Source organism: Artibeus jamaicensis, unplaced genomic scaffold, assembly GCF_021234435.1.
Source record: "Artibeus jamaicensis isolate MK-2021 breed Jamaican fruit bat unplaced genomic scaffold, CSHL_Jam_final contig_797, whole genome shotgun sequence".
In the NCBI taxonomy this organism is placed as follows: Eukaryota; Metazoa; Chordata; class Mammalia; order Chiroptera; family Phyllostomidae; genus Artibeus; species Artibeus jamaicensis.
This window is the reverse complement of record NW_026521977.1, coordinates 18474189-18487500: the sequence shown is the minus strand read 5'-3', so window position 1 is coordinate 18487500 and position 13312 is coordinate 18474189. Positions and strand designations below refer to the sequence as shown.

The following is a 13312-nucleotide window of genomic DNA, read 5'->3' as shown; positions in this document are numbered from 1 at the left end:
ATCATTTGAATTGTTCTTTTAGTCTCTGTGTCATTTAATTTTGCCCTGATCTTGATTATTTCCTTTCTTCTACTTGCTCTGGTCATTGTTTGTTGTTGTTCTTCCAGTTCTTTTAGATGCAGGGTTAGGTTGTTTATTTGAGATTTTTCTTTCTTTCTTTCTTTCAGTAGGCCTGTATTGCTGTGAACTTCCCTTTTAGTACTACCTTGGCTGTGTCCCATAGGCTTTGAGTCGTGTGTTCATTTTCATTTGTTTCCAGATGCTTTTTGATTTTTTCTTTGATCTCTTGGTCAACCCTTTCATTAATAACATGTTATTCAGTCTCCATGTATTTTAATGTTTTTGAGTTTTTTCCTTGAGGTTGGTTTCTAATTTTAATCCTTTGTGATCTGAGCACATGTTTGATACGATTTCAGTTTTCTTGAATTTGTTGAGGCTTGTTTTGTGTCCTACCATGTGGCCTGTTTTTGAAAATGTTTCTTATATATTTACTTCTGATATTTTTTTCTGATGATATTTATATAGGTATAGTTTTAACCATGATGCTTACATAAATTTGAATCCTAAGTTTTTGAGTCTGGTATTTTTATCAAAGTTACGTGTGCAAATAATTAAAAATTTTTTTCACAAAGTTGTCCTGACTACTGTGGCTAAGTTGGTTGGGTGTAGTTCCACAAAATGAAAGATCACTGGTTTGATTCCTGGTCAGAGTACATGCCTGGGTTGCAGGTGTGGCCCCCAGTAGGGACATGTACCAGAGGCAGTTGATCTATGTTTCTTTCCCTCTCTTTTTCCCTCCCCTCCCTTCTCTCTAAAAATAAATAAAAATAAAATATTAAAAATATTTTTACAAAGTTTGTTCAGAAAAACAGTAATATCTCCTGCAGTTTACTCTTCTCCAGAGCCACTACTTTAAACTATTTTAGCTGATTCTTTAGACATTTACTTCCACATCTCTAAATAATATGGTAATTATCATTGCTACATCTTGATTTTCCAGTGTTAGGCATTATTATTTTATGACTTTCTATAATGGCAAATGAGCATTTAGCTTTTCTTTCATTTTTTCCCCCTAATTCTTCCCCTTTCATGTAATCTTGATTCTATAAGTACAGTTATATTATTATGACTGCATAAATGCTATTCACAGTGGAACTATTAGAATATGCTATGGTTATTTTTCCTTACCTATACAACATTGCCCCCCACCACATTTGTCTTGTTTTTCCCTATTGATACCTTTGTAATGTATTCATTATTAACTCAACCCCAGACTTTTCTCAGATACATGAAACTTATTACTGATTTAAAACCAGTGGTAACCTGCTAATCTCATCGAGGAACTCTTTCCAGAGGTTACTAAACCACTTGCATTTTGACTAGTTCTCTAGGTTTGCTGTAAAAATGTCATCTCAGTATCTCCTTTCACAGTTCCAGGAGTCCTTTCCCTCTTGTGTACGGTCTCCTTTGTCCCATACCCTTCTCTTTCTCCCAGAAATCCTTAAGTAGCTTCCTGAGAAAGGATACATGGAAGGTAAATTGGTTTGGACACTGCATGTTTGAAAATTCCATTTACCTTCACTCTTGGCATGGCTGGTAAAAGTCCAGTTTGGTAACTATTTTCCCTTATTTTGAAGGTGTAGCCTCTTTATTCTACCTTTCATTGTGTATGTGCTTCTGGAGCAAGCACTAGCTTTTGTTGCATATATTAAAGACTATAATATAAGTTTTTTCCTTTCTTGAAGTTTACAGAATCCTTTCCCTTTTCTCCACTGTTATATTATTTCCCCATGGGGTGTCTTGGTCCTGGCACTTAATGATTCCTTTGCAGACTCATATTTTTTGTAATTCTGGAAAAATTGATTTTGAAAAATTTCTCATGATTTATTCTCCATTTTCTTTCTTTTTTTTCCTTCTAGGGTATAGTTATTGGATCTCCAGAATTAATCTGCTAGTTGTCTAGCCCTTTTTTCTTCAATTTTTTTTGGCTTTTTGCTCTTTTTGCAAGATTTCCTTAATGTTGTCTTCCAACTTCTCCATCGAATTTTTTATTTCTACTATCTTAGTTTTCTTCATCCCCTCCCCCTCTACTATCTTAGTTTTTAAAAGAACTCTGTGAATCTTCATTTTATGGTAACATCTCCCTTTTTTCATAAATGCAGCAGTATATATATACTCTTATAGTGAGAATATTAATGATGTCTCTTGAAAGAATTCCCTCTGCTTAAGCTTTGCTTCCTCTGAATTGCTTTCAAAATTTGTTTTTCATTTATTTTGGTTTCTGCTTTGAAATTAGACACTTTGTCTCAAAAATCTATTGGTCTGCATTTCTCTGCTCTATATTTAAGAATGAGGCGCCAAAAATGTGGGTTGGAAACTCTAGATGTATGGGTGGGGCTTATTGAGGGTGGTTTTCATATCAGGGTAATCTGATTAGAACATTTTGTGAAGCAGCTGTTGGTGTCTTGTTACTTGTGTCTTTTCTCTTGGCCCAGTGGAATTCCCTTCAATTCAGAAAGTTCTTCAGTCTCCTGCTTTGAGTGCTGGCTGGCCGTCAGCAGCTGTGGGAAACCTTTGAGGAAGAAAGCTGGTGGGACAGGGTATTTCAACATTTCTTATGTAAACTTTTCCATATAGTAGATCTGACCCCTCATCTCCGCCGTTCCTGTTAACCCACCATTCTAGAGACTTTTATTATTTTGACAATGACTTCTAATCTGTCCAGGTAACCAGAGAACAGGAGTCTGGGTTTAGCCTCTACTTAACATGTCTCAGGCAGTTATCCTCTTTTTGGCCTTGCCATTGCCTTCACTGTTAAAGGTCTCTGGTATCACCAGACCCTTTGTTTTGCTTTGGGGAGCAGGGAAGGAAGGGGGAAGCAATTAGGGAAGTGGTTTGGGGAAGGGGGGCAAGGGATGTAAATCAGAGTGTTTTTCAGTTTTCCCTGTTGCTGGCTTTGCTTTCTCAGGTGTTACAAACATTACTACTCATCTGCCTGACAAAAATCCCCAGATTTTTGTTGTTTTTATCTTGTCTTCTATTCTCATTGCCCAGGTTTATGCCTTACATTTCCCACAATCATTTTAGTGGGGCTGAGCTAAATACCTGTGTTCAGTCCACCATCTTTAACTGAAAGACTCTGACTTCTGTTTTTGTTGTTGTCTGTTTTTAACAAAATATTGTAACAAATATTTTTTATTGCTATAAACTACACAAGAGAGCAAGTTAAGAGTGTAAACTTGGAACCAGATTCCTGGGTTCTTATCTGGTTCTATCCCTTACTGGATAACCTTGGATAAATTACTAAATTCCTTTGTGCCTCAGCTTTTTAATTTGTGAAGTGGAAATATTGATAGTAAATATCTTATTAAGTTTTTTTGAGAACTCAATACAGTGTTAAGGGAGTATCTTATATATAGTAAGTGCTCAACTAATATTAGCTATTTTCATTTAAGTAAGGCTGCATATATCTCATCAGGTAGTGATAACCGTTTTCTCACTAGTGGATATTTAAATTGTTTGCAATTTTTCTTTCTTTTTTTTTAAAGATTTTATTTATTTATTTATTTTTTAGAGGTGGGGGAGGAAAGAAGAAAGAGGGAGAGAAACGTCCATCTGTTAACTCTTGCATGCCCTCAACTGGCGACCTGGCCCGCAACCCAGGCATGTGCCCTGACTGGGAATGGAACTGACAGCCTTTTGGTTCACAGACTCAATCCACTGAGCTTACTCAGCTAGGGCTCTTTCTTCTTTTTACTAATAAATATTTAGTAGTAAACATCTGTTGATATGAAAACTTCTGCATTTAAGGATGTTTTTCTTTTGAATAGCTTCTTAGACGTGGTGTCAGTATATATTTGTAGATTCTTGGAACATGCTAAATTGTTTTTTAAAAGGATTGTTTCCACTTATATTTCTACTAGTACTGTCTGAATGCCTGTTTAACCATCCCTTTACTTACTAAATATTTTTTAAAAACATTGCTGATTTGATAGGTAAAAATGTTACTTTAATATACACTTTTTAAAATGTCACTAGTGTACTTTTAATCTAAAGAAAAAGGCAGTTGGTTTTGTCTTATAATTTAGCTTATTTACAGATTGTGATACGTTATTCTGGAAAGCTGTTTTTATTTTTGTAAATTTATTTATTTTTTATCCTTACCTGAGGACCTTCTTACCGATTTTAGAGAGAGGGGAAGGGAGGGAGAAAGCGAGGGAGAGAAACATCAGTGTGAGAAAGATATGTCAATTGGTTGCCTTTCCTATGCACCTCAACCAGACCAAACCCCCAACCAAGGCATGTACTCTGACCAGACTGGTGACCTTTTAGTTTACAAGATGATGCCCAGTCAACTGAGCCACACTGGTCGGGTGGCATTCTTCCTCTGTCTTGATAACAGTATTTGCTATTTCTGTTAATAGTCATCCTCATACATGCCTGAGAAAGGCATCACATACATGCCTTTGAGGATTGTGAGATTAATCTGGATTGACTTCACCTCCAGCTCCAAAGGTTAAGTTCATTGAACTGTGCTTCCATCAGTCCCAAGCACGGAATTGGTCTGGTAATGGAAAGGTAACCCAAGCAGCCACAAATAGGTAATCTCAGAACTTTTACTGGGACATAGACTCTCTTTTTCTTGATGGAAGAAGGAGCAAGGAAGTGTGTAACCTTGGTGGCTGCTTGGAGCCATTTGGCACTATGAAATAGTAGTCTATTTAGACTGTAACCAATATCAAGGGATCATAGGCAAAACTTAAAGAGAATAACAATTCAGGTGCCTGTCATATTGCTTGCCTAACCTAATTTTAGATTTTTAAATCAGACAAGCCAGTACATTTTATTTTTTTCTAAAGCCAGTTTGAATTGTGTTTTTTATATTTGCAACTGAAAGTATCCTACTCACTGAGTTAACAGAAGTGGAAGAGTGCTTCCTGCCTTTGTTCACCTCACATCATGACACATTTGGGAGATGGTAACACAGTATTTGTATGGTGCAGCGGGGCATGTAGACAAAGTTATTTCTGACCTCTTGCAACCAGCCCTGGGTGTTTTTGCTTTTCCAGGCTGTACCTGCCTTTTTGCATGAGTGAAGGGAATAATGACTCCCAAACCTGTAACTTACTCATAGTACGCTGTTCTAGCACACTAGTTGCAAATTTCTGGACAAGAACAAAATGCCTGTCAACCTAAGACCATTGGATTGATTCCCATATGCTTTACCTATTTTGCTTTACAACACTTCTAACTGATCATAAATTTTAAAAGTATACCAAATGGGGAAATAATGACATCTTCTTAGTCATTTGCCTGGGTTCAGATTTCGGTAATCTTCTTAGTCATTTGCCTGGGTTCAGATTTTGGTAATATTTGCAAATTTGTGAGTACTTAGCATTGATTTTCTCTTATTCTTAACTTAAAAGATTAGGGTTGTCACCAGTCTTTCATTTCCACTGTGGAGGCCTCAATGTGGTGTTCACCGTTTCATCTAGTCCTTTAAATCAACATTTGGTAAATTAAATCAAGGAAACAAAACTCTTTTCCTAGACAGGATCTAAATCTAAATTTCTTACATGTTTAAAACATATTCAGTGACCAAGTAAGTATCACATGCTCAGGCTAATTCATACCTGTGGTTCCCACACTTTAAGTGGACTTGCTAAAACACAGTTGTTGGACCCTGCCCCCAGTTCTTGATTCCGTAGATTTCAGGCCCTAGAATTTGCATTTCTAACAGATCCTTAGGTGTTGCTGATATTGTTGGTTCAGGGACCACACTTAGAGAACCACTGATTTACTTCATTGTGTGTTTTTTTTTAACACTATTGATAATTAAAGTTAAGAGGTAAGTAATATGATTTTCTATTCTGGAAATAAAGATACATTACTCCCAACTTTGCAGATATTTGGCTAATGATTTTGAACTTTGAGCATTAAAGATAAGCAGTATTATATGTAGCAAGAAACAAATAGCAGGTCACTAAACAAATGTACTTTAAGGTGTATTTCTGATAAATGAATAACATTTTGACATTGACTTGCCATATAAAATAGGATCATTCTGATGGAAATATTTTAGCTTTCTTTAGTAATAAAAATCACAAATAAAAATACAGCAATCCTCTTAAATCACTGCCTTAAATCTCTTTTGGGATATGTTGGGATATGGATAAGTTCTTTTTAAAGAAATACAGCTTTATGATAAAATACCAATACTTAAAGCATTACAATTATTATGTGTAATATTTTAAGAAGTCTCAGTAGTATAGAAAATGGAATCAGACATACTTATAGATTTTTTAAATATTCTATTCACAGTTATTTATTAATTTAACTGATTTGGGTTGTTAATGCACTTAAAAATGTTTCAAGCCTTTAACAGTGCTGATCTTTTAAAATATAACCCTGTTGTGTGTGTGTGTGTGTGTGTGTGTGTGTGTGTGTAATTTTTTAGTTTAAACTTGGAATTTATTGTCAGGTTAGGATTTTTCTGAGTCTCAGAAAAACTAGTTCTTCTCCCCAAGCTTACAGAGTTGACAAAGCAGTCAAGTTTTTATTCAAATGTAGGCCTCTAAGTTCGACTATCTTGTCTGTTATACCATGTAGGAAGTAATACCCTATAAACCTCAGAGAAGCAGCTTAAGGATTAAAGGAAAAATATAGGTGAAATTGCCTTGTAATATGGAAGAAGTTGTATAAAAATAATATTTTCCAATTGCTAGTTAATTCACTGAGTCCTTATTTTGTGCCTAAAACTGTATTAAATGCTGTGGGAGAGTAAATGAAATAAGTGTCAAATAGTTCTTGCCTTTAAGAAACATCCCATTTGGAGAGGCAGATTGAACACTCATAGAACAACTGGTAAATTATTGTTAAACTTTGTAGTTTTGGGTTTAAGCATGCAGTAGGAATTTGAAGAATGGAGGGGCCAAAGTGGTTTAGAGTAGTCAGAGGAATGTTCCTGGAGGAAAAGGACCTTGAATTGGGCACAAAAGATTGATAGAATTTAGATAAGAGGGAAAGGTGAAAAATTGTTCTAGGCACTGAAGTGAGAATTAGCATGAATTAGGTGGAGAGAGTAAGGAAACTATAATAGAGGATATTCTGGTCTTTTATTGGGACCTCTGTTGGGTTCAGAAGAAGGTTAAAGTTGAGAAGGGGGATGAAACTATGGGGAACCCTTAAAAATCAGAGAAATGCATTTGGACTTGATTTGTAGAAAGAGGAGCCCTCTTATATTTGGAGATTGCTGAGCTTTAGGTAGTGTTTTGAAAAGTAATTGTGGAGCAGGAAAAAAATGCAGGAAAGATTGAAGTGGGGGGAGAAGATTTAAATAAAGGGATAACAAGGAAAGGTGATTATAATTCATGTTTGAGGTAGTGAGGGTCTGATTAGATTGACAGCAGTAGTAGTGGTGATGCAGGATAAATCTAGGGCCAATTAGAAGGAAGAACAAACAGGTCTACTTAAAGATTAGTTTCAGGGGATGAAGGGGAGTGAAAGTGAGAGAGGAAAGGCAGAAATCAGAGATTGTGAGTGCTCATTGGAAATTTAAACCACAGCTGTCATATTACTGATAGAAATGAAATTTAAAAGATTTGGGGAAAAGAAAGTGCACATTTTAATTTGTTAAATATGAGGTGAAAAATGCAATGAGTGCTTTTGAGATGACTAAAGATGCATTGGAACCATGCACATGGTGGCCACTAGATAGAAGTTTGGATCTGGAAGTAAATTTAGAAATAAAGTAAGAAAGTAGATCTAGAAATGACAAGCAGGTTGTCTGCAATCACAGATTACCTTTTAACAGATGTGTTAATACCAACTAATTCCCAGTCTGTTTCTCTTTGAATGATTATTTATGTGCCTAAAGGAAGGGTCACTAAATACTTTCAAGGACTAGGGAGATGAGATAAGTTAATTTAATATTCAACAGATATTTATTTAATCTCCGATATTCCCGTAGTATATCAGCTCTGTCCCAGGTGCTGAAGACATGGCATGGTCAGGACAGGTGAGACTATGCTCTCACAAAGCTTACATTTCAAAGGAGGGAGGAGAAGTAATAAAGTTAACAAGTAATTCACAGAAAAATGTGGAGTAATGGTGAAGAAGATAAAGCAGGATGATGTGCTGGAGAGTGATGGAGTGTGGTGCATATTGAAGAGTTCATTTGAGCTGAGTGAGGCCTGAAACACAGGGAGGAAATTCTGTGTAAATGTGAAAATAGAACATTCTGGACACAAGGAACAGAAAATATGTGGGAATAAACTTGGTATGTTTTTGAACTGAAAGAAGATTTACTCAGTGCTTCTCATGTGCCAGATATCATGCTAGGCTCTGGGGGATACAAAAGTGAAGAAAACAGCGACAGTGGCTCCCAAAGCTGAGTGGCACATCCTCTAGATTTGCACTCTCTGGTAGACATTTCTTTGGTAACTGAATGCATTTTATATAAATGACAAACAATGTAGTCATTTTGGCACACATAATATTGTTTATTTATTTCCCATAGTCTTTGCCAGACAATATTTAAGGCCTAGTGCAGATATCTTTTTCTGTAGCATCCTCCTTAAGCCCTGTGGATAGAATTGCTTTCTTATCTATATTTTCTTTAGGTACTTTGTATATGCTTCTATTTTAGTGCTTATCACACTGTTGGTTTCTGTGTTTGTTTCTTCAAACAGGTTGTAAGCTCATCTTCTGAAAAATTCGTGTAGTGCTCTGTATATGCTAAGAACCTGATTATAGTTTCTTTGATTGACTACTCTGTGCAGTTCATCATGAATTTTTTTGAGGACTAAAATTATTCAAAGTGTGGTCTATACACAGCAGAGTATCTGTTCATCATTTGATGGACATTTGTGTTGTTTCCACTTCTTAGTTATTATGAACAATGCTCCTATGTACATTCTTGTACAGTGTTCTTTTGAGTACCCAGGAGTGGAATTACTGGCTCGTATGGTAACTCTGTGTTTAACATTTTAAGGAACTGCTTAACTGTTTTCCAAAGTGGCTGTATCTTATATGTCTCCGCCAGGAATTTTTGAGGATTTCAATTTGTTGTTTTTTCACTCATTCCTCAGATAGGATGTTTTTCTGCTGGTCTTGCCTAGACTTATATTTGCAACTGCATTCAAATGTGAGCATGTAGATTTGGTGGAAGGCTGGGCTCATCTAGGTCATGAGGGATGGCTGTCCTCCCCCTCTCCATGCAGTTATTTATTCTGTGCTTCGTGGCGGGGCAGGTTCAGAGCAGGATTGTAAGTCTTCATGGCCTATTGGTCAAAGAAAATCCTATGGAATCTAAGTTGCAAGAGGGTAGAGAAATAAATTCCACCTCTGTAAGGAAGAAGTGACCATATCACATTTCAAATGAAGAGTGGGAAGGATTTGTGACCATTATGCAATTTATCATAGTTTATATTTCTCACACCAGCAAAATATGCTCATTCCACTTCTAGGAACTGCAAAAATCTCACGCCCAAACAATATCAGGCTCAAAGTCCAGCATTGCTTGACCTGTACCAGGTGTGAATGTGTTGAATGTGCCTTGGCTGCAGCTTCTCAGATATAGCTGCTTTGAATCCAGAGACCTATGAATTAAAAACCAAATTATTTGCCTCCCAATCTAATATACAGTGGTGGTACATGGACAGGGTAACCACAGTAGACACTTCCATTTTAAAAGAGGAGGAAGAAGGGCATTTAGTGGTCACTTCCATAGCATTTCTGAAGAGATGGGCACATATTTTGGGCATGGAATGTTCCCTGATTAGTTCTCCGTGATGTTGTAGTATATTATAAGTATATATTTGGTTTTCATCCTGTGTAAGGCATAGAGCTCCTAAAACCTTTGGTAATTTCTAAGCAGTAAGAGTAATGGGAACATCTTCTGTTGTGGTATTTGGTCTTTTGTGCTCCCTTCCTGATAATAGCTCTAGAGCCACATAAGGTGAAAGATGTCTTGTTATTCATAACCTGCTCCTCTCAACCACTCCTGAGTTTTAAGTTAATGAGGTGGCTTTTGGAAAGCCCCTAAGGATGCCAGGGGAATCAGCCGTGTGATTAGAGGGTTGAAATTTTCAGGTGCCTCCTCCCACCAGACCTTCTGGTGGGTAAAGGGATTAGAGATTGACTTTATCACTAATTTCCAAAGATATAATCAATCATGTCCACACAATGAAGCCTCCATAAAATCCCTAAACTACAGAGGTTCAGAGAGCCTCTGGGTTGGTGAACAAGAATGATCTATGTGCCGAGAAGGTGACACACTCCAAACTTTATAGGGACAGAAGCTCCTGTGCTCAGGACCCTTCTGGACCTCTCTTTATGTATCTCTTCATCTGGCTGTGCATCACATCTTTTAATATTCTTTGTAATAGATTAGTATTCTAGTAAGTTAACTATTTTCCTGAGTTCTGTGAGCTGCTCTAACATTTATTGACTATGAGGAGGGGGTCAAGGAAACCAGTAACCTATAGCACATTTACGCGAAAAATGACACATTTTTCATTTTTCATAACTTTATTGATTTGGGTATTGTGAGTATGTCTGCTATCTCTCACTATTGGCTTCTAGTGGGTAGAGGCCAGGGGTGCTACTAAACATCATCCAATACATAAGACAACCCCACAGCAAAGAATTACTTGGCCAAAATGTCAGTAGTACCAAGAAATTTGACAAACCACTTTTGACATTTTGATTAGTCACAGCACCTTCTTCATATATGAGATAAATCTTTTTTTGTGTTTCAGTTGCGTTTTTACCTTTCTTGAAGTCATAAAGCATAATATGCCAGATAGTTGCTTATTTTCTTCCATCTTGGACATATGTTGCTTATTTTATTCCATCTTCAATATTAAAGTGGCTACACAAAAATTCACCAGCGCTGATGGTTTTTTTTTTTAAATGCACACTGATATGACAGCTGTCACAATGCAGTCTAACAAAATTGTTTCTAATGAAGTTAAGGACAACTAAGCACTCGTAGAGCCATTGTATGGAAAAAATTAAATTAACTTTTTTGACCAATTCCATAGGTGAGCAACTTGATCCTAGCCAAGGAGATCTGAAGGGAAGTGTATTCTGATAGGAGGCTTCTGAGCTAATTTTCCTCACTCCTAAGAAAGCATCTCGGGAGGAAATGAGCCGTCGCTTGTGCTGTGTATTGTCTAGTCATAACACCTGGAATTGCTGAAGCCATCTTGACCACCAGAGGAGTCAGCTTGAGGGCAGTGAGAATGGCAGGGTGTATGATGAGGGAAGAACCTTGGTCCTTTGTTTTTCCCCAAATCAATACATGTTTTTGTTGCATCTTTAAAAACATTACAAGTAAGTCTGAGAAATCATCTGGCATCTTGCTGTTTCTGTACCTGGAGAATGTGGATCTTTTGCATCAGCCTATTGAACTGTTGGTATTTCAGAAAATGGATGCCATCCATTTCTGATGTCCTTCTTGTTAACTGTTGTGGCTTGCTGAATCAAAGTAGCTGAATTTAAAACCAGTTTGTGCTATTCCCTTTAAGAACCAACTCATCCTTCTGGGCTTGAGATACTAAACATGCAAAACCTGACCTCGAAACCCTGTGGATGTGTTTTTACTTAAGGAGTTTCTGATTGCAGTAAGAGAACCATCCTCCTGAATAAGGATGCCGATGGGAAAGTGAGCAGACACACAGACCTTACCTTGTAAGGGAAGCCCAGTGTAACACCTCTGACGGTGGTCAGTATTTGGCTACAAATAGTGCTGATGGTAGCCAGTGCCTTTCTGTCTCTCCACCATTTATCAACCCTGAGCCTCTTTTTCTCTCCAAGGAGACTGAGTTCTACATTGGTGTGACTGAAGTCCCTGTGCAGAGTGCCTCTGGAGCCCTCACAATAACTGTGTCCCTTCTGAGTGATGACATTTTCTGGAGTGTTGACAGTCTGATTGCTGAGAATGGTCTTCACCCTCTCACTTGATGTGGCAAAGAGAACCTTGGCCCTTGACAGCATTGTTCAGGCACCAGTCATAATCACACCGGGAGTCTCCCCAACCTCTGTACTTCCATAATGTAAAATAATACATGCTCTTCTTGTTTAAGCTAATGCCAGTCAGACTTTATATTATCTGCTGCCAAAAGAATTCTAACTCTATGTACTCTTATATATTTGTGTATCTGTGATACCCGTATATATCTATATACATCTACCATAATTATTAGCTGTAAAAGACAAATATTAGATAACCATAAGGGCAGGGCCCTGTCCTGTTTAATTTTTTAAAAGATTATATTTATTTATCTTTAGAGGGGAAGGGAAGGAGAGAGGGAGAGAAACATCAATGTATGGTTACCTCTAGTGCGTCCCCTGTTGGGAACTGGCCTGCAACCCAGGCATGTGCCCTGATTGGGGATTGAATTGCAATCCTTTGGTTCACAGGCCCGTGCTCAATCCACTGAGCTACACCAGCCAGGGCCTGCTTAATTTTTTAAAAAAGATTTTATTTATTTATTTATTTTTAGAGAGATGGGAAGGGAGGGAGAAAGAGAGGGAGAGAAACATCAATATGTGGTTGCCTCTCGCATGCCCCTAACTGGGGACCTGGCCTGCAACCCAGTCATGTGCTGTGACTGGGAATCAGTCAGGCAACCCTTTGGTTAGCAGGTTCATAGTCAATCCACTGAGCAACACCAGCCAGGGCCTGTTTAATTTTCTTTCTTTGCTTTGTTTTGTTAATTTTTAATTTTAGCCAAAGTACTATTTGCGTTTGGTTAGAAAGAAATAGGGCTCATGAGCACACATTGCAAAACAGCAATCATGTGACCTATATTTCCCCATTCCAGTGTCCCAGAGTCAGCTATATTTAATTGCTTTGCCGATTTCTTCTGGTATAAAGGTGTTTTGACATTTAAATACAGTTAGCTCTTGAATGGCACAAGGGTTAGGGGTGGTTAGCCCCATGCAGTTAAAAATCTGCATGTAACTTTTGACTCCCCCAAAAGTTAACTGCAAACAGTTGTTCCTCAGTATCTGGTTTCAGGACTCTCTAAAGGTACTAAGATCTGCTACATGCTCAAGTCCCCTACATAAAGTATGTGGATCAATGCTTACAGTTGGCTCTCCGCTTCCATAGACTCCCAGCTGCAGGTTGAAAACTGTACAGGTATTTAATGAAAAACAAAATCTGAGTGTAAGTGGGCCTGTACAGTTCAAACCTGTTTTATTCATCTGTAATGTAATTCTGTTTCTTGATGTGTACACTTTTACTATGTGTTTTTACATCCTGTTATAATAATTAGTTTATCTATATCACCCACAATCACTA

General features: G+C 37.4%; 1 protein-coding gene and 2 pseudogenes across 1 annotated transcript in view; 1 reads left to right on the top strand and 2 right to left on the bottom strand.

The window, feature by feature from the left end:
• The window catches only part of LOC119036467 (plasma protease C1 inhibitor-like), a 28929-nt pseudogene extending 26317 nt beyond the window's left edge, over positions 1 to 2612 (bottom strand).
• CCDC73 (coiled-coil domain containing 73) overlaps positions 1 to 13312 on the top strand; it is a 310502-nt gene that overhangs the window by 217966 nt on the left and 79224 nt on the right. The window lies entirely within an intron of this gene.
• Positions 11407 to 12000, bottom strand: LOC119038113 (60S ribosomal protein L9-like; annotated as a pseudogene).